At 39.4% G+C, this 9,833-nt stretch overlaps 2 long non-coding RNA genes across 2 annotated transcripts; both read right to left on the bottom strand.

The window, feature by feature from the left end:
- Window positions 1-488: 488 nt before the first annotated feature.
- Window positions 489-4,988, bottom strand: LOC144893241 (uncharacterized). The gene is made up of 3 exons (XR_013624271.1): window positions 4,455-4,988; window positions 4,104-4,142; window positions 489-865 (listed from the first exon to the last, which is right to left on the bottom strand). It is a non-coding gene; the product is annotated as an uncharacterized LOC144893241 (long non-coding RNA).
- A 209-nt stretch (window positions 4,989-5,197) lies between these two features.
- LOC144893242 (uncharacterized) lies at window positions 5,198-9,619 on the bottom strand. Its single transcript, XR_013624272.1, has 3 exons — window positions 9,531-9,619; window positions 7,511-7,603; window positions 5,198-5,584 (listed from the first exon to the last, which is right to left on the bottom strand). It is a non-coding gene; the product is annotated as an uncharacterized LOC144893242 (long non-coding RNA).
- Between the last annotated feature and the right edge of the window lie 214 nt (window positions 9,620-9,833).

The raw sequence follows: 9,833 nt of genomic DNA, 5'->3' as shown, positions 1-9,833 counted from the left end.
TGGGTCAGCTCGTTGTAGGGGAGCATCATGTCATTGTTGTAGGGTGTGGGTGTCGTTGTCGTTGTAGGATTGCTCGTTGTAGGGGAGCATCATGGTAACGCTCCATGATTGGGTCAGCTTCTTGCCCACATATCCTGCAGCACCTTACCCCAGGAACTTGGCCATAGGGTTGGTCCTTTGCTTTCAAGCTTGCAAGTGCATCGCCTCTTCCTCTTTTTGTGGTGCATTTTATTGGTGTACATCTTTTTCAGCCTCTTTATCCACTTTGTAAAACAGAAAAGAATCCAGCGAATTGCCAAAGAATTGTACACAACTTGAAAGATGATTTCGTAGATGTTCATCTCCACCATCTCTTCTTCCTGATCTTCCCTTGAAATGAAGTCCAGACATTCTGAAGGGTTTGGGTTTGCAATGAGCAAAAGAAAGAGAAAATTTTACTTGGATGACTTTGAAATCAAATTAAGCAAAACAAACGCAGATCAGCCGTTCCTAATCAATAAATCATAATCAATTATGATTCCAACATTTCAGTGTGAAAATAAAACGAGGCCAAATATCATTTAAAATCACAAAAATCACAGTTATACAAGTAATTCTCAACCTGTTGTTATATCTGCAATGAAGAAATTATTACAAAAGGTAATGCAATGAAACAGTCCACCCAACTTACGAATCACTACTATTTTCTTGTTCTCTCAACATATTTTACATTCAGCATCAAAATCAACTTACGGTGAACATCCATATCATCCAGACATGTGGTTTCATTTCCAGGGATCTCAGTTGCTGGGGTCAACCAATGTGTTGGAGCGCACTTTGGGGAGCTCCATATGGAGGGCTCCCATGGGCAGGTGTCAGGTTCGATCTACAAAAAAAAGTCAGAAAACTGAGTTTAGGAAAAATGTTTTAGTCCCACAACGCATTTAGACAAAGCATTATTAAATCCTTCATACATTATAGCTATGGATCCCACTTACCCTTATACATGATACAAATACATGCACATTTACACACATCTATATATCTATATATCTATATATATCTGTATATATCTATATATATCTATATATATATCTGTATATATCTATATATATATCTGTGTATATCTATATATATATCTATATATATATCTATATATATATCTATATATATATCTGTGTATATATATATATATATATATATATATATCTGTGTATATATATATATATATATATATATATATATATATATATATATATATATATATATATATATATATATATATATATATATAAATAAAAATGTAAGCAGTTTTTTTGTAAAGGTTATACTGGGTGGTTTGCCATTACCTTCCCAGCAATAGTTGTATAAGAAATTTGTAATTTGTTCATGGTGCCAGTGATAGGTTGCCAACTCTTCGCGAATGACACCATGGGATATTTAATGTCCATTAACTAATGCCGACAAACGGGATGACCAGGTTTACCGACATCCGAAGGACGACACATACATTGATGAAACAACCTGCCTGTGAAACACCAGAATGACAGTTTCAATTAACACAATGACAGAACACTGGAACCTAATTGTTTTTGTTAAGTTTATTAATATTTTTTATTCTCCCGTTTTTGCACGTTTATTTTCTTTTAAATTCATTTTCTCTGCAACCCGCTTGAGCGATTGCCACGGAATTTTCACCAAAGGAGCACCTAATGCAGTAGATTTTTTTTAAATGATAAGAATGATATAATAGGTCACGAGGTGCGGGTGCCATTTTGGAAAAAAAAAATAAAAAAATAACTTTGCACCTCTGTATCTCTGAAAACGCTCCATGAAAAAAATTGAAAATTGACACATCGTCAAGAACTCCCCATGAGGAGTAAAATATATGTTGATCATGACATCGGTGCCTTCATATACAACACTTAATCCGGTCATAAGTACAATGCTTAATCCAATCAGTTTGAAATGTATTGAGCGTAATCTAGGCAAAAATTGTATGGGAGAATTATTACCCCCGCCACCAAAGGTGGATGGAGGTTATGTTTTCACCCCTGTCTGTTTGTCTGTCCTTTTGTCTGTGAACAAAATATCTCGAAAAGTTGTGGACGGATTCGGACGAAATATGTCAGAGATGTAGCGTATGTGACAAGGACGAAATGATTAGATTTTGGTGAAGATCCGGATTTGGATCCGGCTATTAGAATTTTTAAGTGATTCTTCACCTTTGGGAGATAGGGCCCTAAACAATTCCTTAGTTGGATATCTCAAAAAGTTATGGACGGATTTGGACGAAACTTTGTGGATTGGTTGGGTGTCTGACAAGATCGATTCAATTGGATTTTGGTGAAGATCTGAATATGGATTCGGATATGATAATTATTTATTTTTTTCAAGTGATTCTTCACCATTGGGAGATAGGGCCAAAAACGATGCATAGCAGGATATCTCAAAAGTTTATGGATGGATTTGGACGAAACTTGTTGAACAGGTTGTTTGTGTGAGACAAAGAAGAATCGATTCAATTTTGGTGAAGATCCAGATCCGATCCAGCTTGCAGAATTTTTTAAGGGATTCTTCACCATTGATTGATATGGCCAACCAGGCGGAGGTATGCTCTCCACTGAGTGCCGTTCTCGTATTGATGATGTCATTGGTCGCATGATTCGGCAGCCATATTGGCTTGAAAATACAAACTTTCTCCAAAACGGCTCACTAGATCGATGTGAAACGCCACACATATGATCTAACAGCCTTGGGAAATATATGTTGAAAACGATCAAGTCATAGGTCACATTGTTTGTCAGCCATATTGGATAAAAAAAACGAACCTTATCCGATCAACACAAAACATCACACACATGAACTCCTTCCCAATGCTAGGCGGCGGACATTTTTTTTTATCTCAAAGGCCATGTGGTTGGGCAGCCATATTGGATCAAAGTAAAATAAATAAATAACTTTCCATGAAACGGCTTATGCTGTTGAAGTCAAACTTTACAAAATTTAAATGTGATAGATCACATGGTCTGGCAGCCAGAATATTATATATATGTGAAGAAGAAGAAACCTTTATGATGAAGAATAATAATTATTTTCACACTCCAGTACGGCTTAAAAGAATGATGTGAAACTTCACACATATTATTAACGAGTATTTTGGAATACAGTTTGGTAATTTAAACATCGGCGGTTGCATTTCTGGCAGCCATTATTAAAAATTATTTTGAATCTGAGTATTGTTTGAATTCCTTTAAATTTCATTTTTTAAATCAAATTCTGAATCGAGTTTTTTTTTTTTTTAAGAGGATTTCATTGGTCACGTGTCTGATCAAAGTGGGACGTCTTTGCACCGGACCATCACTGCCAACAGTTACAAAGTGGCAGTTCTAGTTATTATAATTAATAACACCTGTCAAAGTGATTTTAACCCAAACTAACCAATACTCGTAATCGTCATTTCAACCCAAACTAACCCATACTCGTCAAAGTGATTGACACAAACTGTCCATTTCCGTTCACACGACTTCAACCCAAACGAAGCAACACTGGTAACACCGGGAAAACATTTATTTTTCTACATTCGCTCAAGCTCTTTTTGAGCGGTGATACTTTTCCGAATTTGCCTTTTGATGTCCATTAGCCATCTTCATCACATCACCTGTATCTTTTACATTGTCCTCTGCACTCACAACCTCTGCTGCTTTACATCTGTTTCGTTATAAGAGGTTGAGAATGCAGGTTTGACTCTAAATGGTACAAGTGATGATGAGGGACCACCCCGGTGACGAGTCTGGTCTTGGATCTAATAATCATCACCAAGATCTCCATAAATTTCGGGCAGATCAGATCGCTAAATTTAACCTCTGGAGGAACATTTTAATTTTAATTTACTTCATAAATGAACAACTCATCCACTGAAATAAGTAAACCTGTTCTAGACATCACACAATCTCGCAAAACCCACACATGTAATTTCGGCCCATGAGTTGCTTGGTGGTTCTACTGCAGGAAACTAACCGTGCGTTCAACCCTCTTGAGCTAGGACGCCATGTTTGAGTGTGTTAAGTCAGGACCCCTCTGGGATTAAAGCGTGTGTTTGAGTGATGTGTTTGCGATCATACCTTCAGAAAGGAGGTCGGAAGGATGTTAACTTCGGACTTCTGAGAGACATGAAAAGGGACATGAAAAAATGTGTGATGGACAGAAGAAAACAATAATTGAGAATTAATGAAATATTTCAACAAAGTGGCCACAGATGATCAGTTATCTCTCAACAGTCAGGGATATATTCTGCATGGTGTGTGTGGTTACAGATGTGGTTTTGCGAGTGGCTATGTCACTGCGTATGTGGTTGTCCTGGCCTGTTATGAAGTGTGTACATGTTCAGTTGGCTCTGCATGTATGTCATGGTGGTATTTATATCCTCTGGGATTAAAGTGTGTGTGTTTCTGGAATGATGTGTGTGACCATACCTTCAGAAAGGAGGTCGGAACGATGTTATGAATTCCATTGTACAAATACTTGAAAACCCCTATAATCTTCCGAGGAACAGATGGAACAGTTTCCTGTGTGATGGACACAAGAGAAGAAGAATTGAGAATTAATCAAAGATATTTCACTGAAATCGTGATCAGTGTTGAGGGTGAGGGGGCACTCAGAGGAGCATTTTGTCGATATTCGTTTGGTATGAGATTAGTGGTGTTCTGGGTCGGATTGGACGAGTGATATGCTTATTGGAATCATCCACACGTGAGCACTGACAGGATGTATCAACAACACCAGGAAAGGTAAATTCATAATCCCTTCTGTGATGCATTTGTCAGGTTGAGAATGCAGGTCCGACCCAAAAGGCTACAAGTGCTGATAAGTCTGGTTCAGGGAGTGGGGTTTTGGATCGAAAAATCATCACCAAAATCTCAATTCGTGAAAATTAAGTTCCTGGCAGATCGGATCACTAAATGTAACCTTTATTTGAACATTTTATTGTAAATTTACTTCATAAATGAACAACTCATCCTCTGAGATATATAAATATGTTCTTAGCCGAATAACGTCTTCACAACACCCAAACTCGGGATGGAGATGGAGTCCTCGCAACACCCAAATCGCAGGAGATTAATTATTGACTATTGAACCACCTTGAGATAAATAGAATGCCAAATTTAAGTGTGTGACATCAAAACGCCGTGATGTCCACAGGTAACAAATGCGCACAGTGAAAACTTTTAGGAAGTGTGCAATGAACACCGCACAAGATCGAAGTGGCCATTGGTGGCGCAGTCAAGAAGTAACGGATCAAACGGCCCCTCCGATTCCTTTAAACTGAAAAGCCTGAAAGTGTTTCATTTCCTCAACAGTCATAGATTTGTGCGGGTGGAAGCGTGGTTACATATGTGGCTGCCCTCGTCTTTTGGAAAGCGTGGAAACACTTTGTTGGACGAGCATGTCTGCCCTGGTATAAGTTATATTCCCCGGCATTAAAACGTGTGTTTCTGGAGTGACATATATGCGAACATACCTTCAGAAAGGAGGACGGAACGATGTTACAGATTGTTTCACACAAAGACCTGGAAATGTCTTGGGGCTCCACAGACACAACCTTCTGTGTGATGGACAGAAGAAAACAATAATTGAGAATTAACGAAAGATATTTCACCAAAGTGGCCACAAATGATCAGTGATCCCTCAACAGTCAGGGATAGGTTCTGGATGGTGTGAGGTTACAGCCGAAGCCAAAAATTTTGGCACCCTCGCACCTTTTTCAAATAACTCACAATTTTCTCAAAAACTAAGTTCAAATGGACAAAAGTATTTGGCCTCCACAATTCTCTATTTCACTGTTAATTTTACAAAACCATTGTTTTTCATTCAGAACTTAATATATCCTTTGAAATCATAAAATAAAAAGAAATGCTGGTGATAAAATTATTGACACCCTCTACTTAATATTTGGTAGCACAGCCTTTGGACAAAATAACTGCAGTCAAGCACTTCCTATATCCATGAATGAGCTTCCTACACCTCTCTACTGGTAGTTTGGCCCACTCTTCTTGTGCAAACTGCTCCTGTTTTGCCAGATTTGAAAGGTGCCTTCTCCCAACTGCTGTTTTCAGATCTCCCCACAAGTGTTCAATGGGATTTAGATCTGGACTCATTGCTGGCCACTTCAGAACAGTCCAGCATTTTGTCTTGAACCATTCCAGGGTGCTTTTTGAAGTGTGTTTGGGGTCATTGTCCTGCTGGAAGACCAATGACCTTCGACGGAGACCCAGATTTCTGACACTGGGTTGAACATTGCGCTCCAAAATGCCTTGGTAATCTCTTGATTTCATGATGCCATGCACACATTCAAGTCACCCAGTGCCAGAGGCAGCACAGCAACCCCAAAACATCACTGAACCTCCTCCATGTTTGACTGTAGGGAAGGTGTTCCTTTATTTGAATGCTTCATTTTGTTTTCTGTAAACATAGAGATGACGTGCTTTACCAAAAAGCTCTTATTTGGTCTCATCTGTCCATAGGACATTCACCCAGAAGGATTTTGGCTTGTTCAGGTGTGTTTTGCCAAACTCCAGTCATGCTTTCTTCTGTCTCTCTCTCTCTCAGCAGTGAAGTCCTCAAGGGTCTCCGACCATAGAACCCCATTTCATTAAGTTGGCGACGGATGGTGCGAGTTGAAATTGTCATACTGTGTTGTGATTTAATTGACTCACTGTGTTGAAATTTATATCCTCTGTGTCTGAAGGTCAGCTTGAATCTGTTTGGCAGTTGATTGAGATGCTTTCTCCATAATTCGATCAATCGTTCGCTGTAATCTTCGATCAAGTTTTCTCTTGTGGCCACGTCCAGAGAGGTTGGCTGCAGTGCCATGGGCCTCAAACTTCCTGATAACATTGCGTACGGTGGACACAGGAACATCAAGGTCTCTGGAGATGGACTTGTAGCCTTGAGATTGTCCATGCTTGGCTACAATATTGTGTCTGACCTCCTCAGACAATTCTCTGGTTTTCTTTCTTTTCTCCATTCAAACTGGTTGAATGCGTGATTCTTACATTGCAGGCACCTGCAACTCACCAAAGGTGAGTTCAATTCCAAAGTAAAGGAGAATCACCTGCTTGAAATCCAATTATTTCTAACAACTTCTAAAACGTGCCAAAAATATTGTCCAGGCCATTTTAGGATTTTTGTGTGGAATAAGCTAAGATTTCGGAATATCTTCAGCTTTTTTTTGTTTTGTTCCACTGCAAACCAAAGACATACATTTGTGGAAACCAATTTTTTTTTAATTTCAACAATTTTCTGAAAGAAATGGTGCATTGTTTGAAAGCAGTGCAAGGGTGCCAATATTTTTGGCCACAACAGTACATATGTGATTCTGCGAGTTGCTATGTTGTTGCGTATGTGGTTGTCCTGGCCTTTTACGAAGTGTCTACATGCTCAGGTGGGTGTGCATGTCTGTCCTGGTATAAATTATATCCTGTGGCATTAAAGTGTGCATGTTTCTGGAATGATGTGTGTGTGATCATACCTTCAGAAAGGAGGTTGGAACGATGTTATGAATTCCATTGTACAAATACCTGAAAACCCCTATAATCTTCTGAGGAACAGATGGAACAGTTTCCTGTGTGATGGACACAAGAGAAGAAGAAATGAGAATTAACGAAAGATATTTCACCAAAGTGGCCACAAATGATCAGTGATCCCTCAACAATCAGGGATATGTTCTGGATGGTGTGAGGTTACAGCCGAAGCCAAAAATTTTGGCACCCTCGCACCTTTTTCAAATAACTCACAATTTTCTCAAAAACGAAGTTCAAATGGACAAAAGTATTTGGCCTCCACAATTCTCTATTTCACTGTTAATTTTACAGAACCATTGTTTTTCATTCAGAACTTAATATATCCTTTGAAGTCATAAAATAAAAAGAAATGCTGTTGATAAAATTATTGACACCCTATCCTTAATATTTGGTAGCACAGCCTTTGGACAAAATAACTGCAGTCAAGCGCTTCCTATAGCCATTAATGAGTTTCTACACCTCGCTACTGGCAGTTTGACCCACTCTTCTTGTGCAAACTGCTCCGGTTTTGCCAGATTTGAAAGGTGCCTTCTCCCAACTGCTGTTTTCAGATCTCCCCACAGGTGTTCAATGGGATTTAGATCTGGACTCATTGCTGGCCACTTCAGAACTGTCCAGCATTTTGTCTTGAACCATTCCAGGGTGCTTTTTGAAGTGTGTTTGGGGTCATTGTCCTGCTGGAAGACCAATGACCTTCGACGGAGACCCAGATTTCTGACACTGGGTTGAACATTGCGCTCCAAAATGCCTTGGTAATCTCTTGATTTCATGATGCCATGCACACATTCAAGTCACCCAGTGCCAGAGGCAGCACAGCAACCCCAAAACATCACTGAACCTCCTCCATGTTTGACTGTATGGAAGGTGTTCCTTTATTTGAATGCTTCATTTTGTTTTCTGTAAACATAGAGATGACGTGCTTTACCAAAAAGCTCTTATTTGGTCTCATCTGTCCATAGGACATTCACCCAGAAGGATTTTGCCTTGTTCAGGTGTGTTTTGCCAAACTCCAGTCATGCTTTCTTCTGTCTCTCTCTCTCTCAGCAGTGAAGTCCTCAAGGGTCTCCGACCATAGAACCCCATTTCATTAAGTTGGCGACGGATGGTGCGAGTTGAAATTGTCATACTGTGTTGTGATTTAATTGACTCACTGTGTTGAAATTTATATCCTCTGTGTCTGAAGGTCAGCTTGAATCTGTTTGGCAGTTGATCGAGATGCTTTCTCCATAATTCGATCAATCGTTCGCTGTAATCTTCGATCAAGTTTTCTCTTGTGGCCACGTCCAGAGAGGTTGGCTGCAGTGCCATGGGCCTCAAACTTCCTGATAACATTGCGTACGGTGGACACAGGAACATCAAGGTCTCTGGAGATGGACTTGTAGCCTTGAGATTGTCCATGCTTGGCTACAATATTGTGTCTGACCTCCTCAGACAATTCTCTGGTTTTCTTTCTTTTCTCCATTCAAACTGGTTGAATGCATGATTCTTACATTGCAGGCACCTGCAACTCACCAAAGGTGAGTTCAATTCCAAAGTAAAGGAGAATCACCTGCTCGAAATCCAAATATTTCTAACAACTTCTAAAACGTGCCAATAATATTGTCCAGGCCATTTTAGGATTTTTGTGTGGAATAAGCTAAGATTTAGGAATATCTTCAGCTTTTTTTTGTTTTGTTCCACTGCAAACCAAAGACGTACATTTGTAGAAACCAATTTTTTTTGAATTTCAACAATTTTCTGAAAGAAATGGTGCATTGTTTGAAAGAAGTGCACGGGTGCCAATATTTTTGGCCACAACAGTACATATGTGATTCTGCGAGTTGCTATGTTGTTGCGTATGTGGTTGTCCTGGCCTTTTATGAAGTGTCTACATGCTCAGGTGGGTGTGCGTGTCTGTCCTGGTATAAATTATATCCTGTGGCATTAAAGTGTGCATGTTTCTGGAATGATGTGTGTGTGTGATCATACCTTCAGAAAGGAGGTTGGAACGATGTGATGAATTCCATTGTACAAATACCTGAAATCCCATATAATCTTCTGAGGAACAGCTGGAACAGTTTCCTGTGTGATGGACACAAGAGAACAAGAATTGAGAATTAATGAAAGATATTTTACTGAAATGGTGATAAATGTTGTTGAGGGTGAGGGGGCACTCAGAGGAGCATTTTATCAATAACCGTTTGGTATGAGATTCCTGGTGTTCTGGGTAGGATCGGACGAGTGGTATTCAAGTGGAATCATCCACACATGAGGACTGGCAGGATGTATCAA

This window comes from Myxine glutinosa, chromosome 1 (genome assembly GCF_964187855.1).
Source record: "Myxine glutinosa chromosome 1, kmMyxGlut1.1, whole genome shotgun sequence".
In the NCBI taxonomy this organism is placed as follows: Eukaryota; Metazoa; Chordata; class Myxini; order Myxiniformes; family Myxinidae; genus Myxine; species Myxine glutinosa.
Note: the sequence above shows the minus strand (reverse complement) of the source record. Positions and strands in the feature narration are given on the sequence as shown.